Source organism: Fragaria vesca, linkage group LG5 (genome assembly GCF_000184155.1).
Source record: "Fragaria vesca subsp. vesca linkage group LG5, FraVesHawaii_1.0, whole genome shotgun sequence".
Taxonomy (NCBI): Eukaryota; Viridiplantae; Streptophyta; class Magnoliopsida; order Rosales; family Rosaceae; genus Fragaria; species Fragaria vesca.
The window spans coordinates 18,515,049-18,515,512 of record NC_020495.1 but is presented as its reverse complement, the minus strand read 5'-3'; positions in this window follow the sequence as shown (position 1 = coordinate 18,515,512).

Below are 464 nucleotides of genomic sequence, written 5' to 3'. Positions count from 1 at the left end.
CTAAGACGCTGTTATAGTTCGTAAGTGACTAAGACGTTGCTACTGTCTGTAGTTAACTGAGAAGGTGAGCTGTAATTTTTTTTTTTTTTGTTGTCATACCAAGGAGCTGATGTTGTGCTGACAAGGTTCCCAGTAACATTTTTGTACCAGGTCTTATCAGTCTGAAGTTTTGTACATGAGTCAATGTAATATATTCTTGATGGAAAAATCCCCAAAAACTGAAACACCAAACTAGAATAACCACCAAACTTTGCGCAAAGCATCTGTGAAATAGGGACCTGAAAATCATGTACAAGTCATGAATCATTTAAAGTACTGGAGCTTAGCATGGAACCTATCAACTTAAATTCCAATATTCTTTAAATGTAAGATGGTGCAAGAACGTTCAATGAGATCAGCATATTCTAACCTTCTTTTTCCATGTTTCTTCTTGTTTGGTATCCAAGAACTGTTGGAGTGTGTTT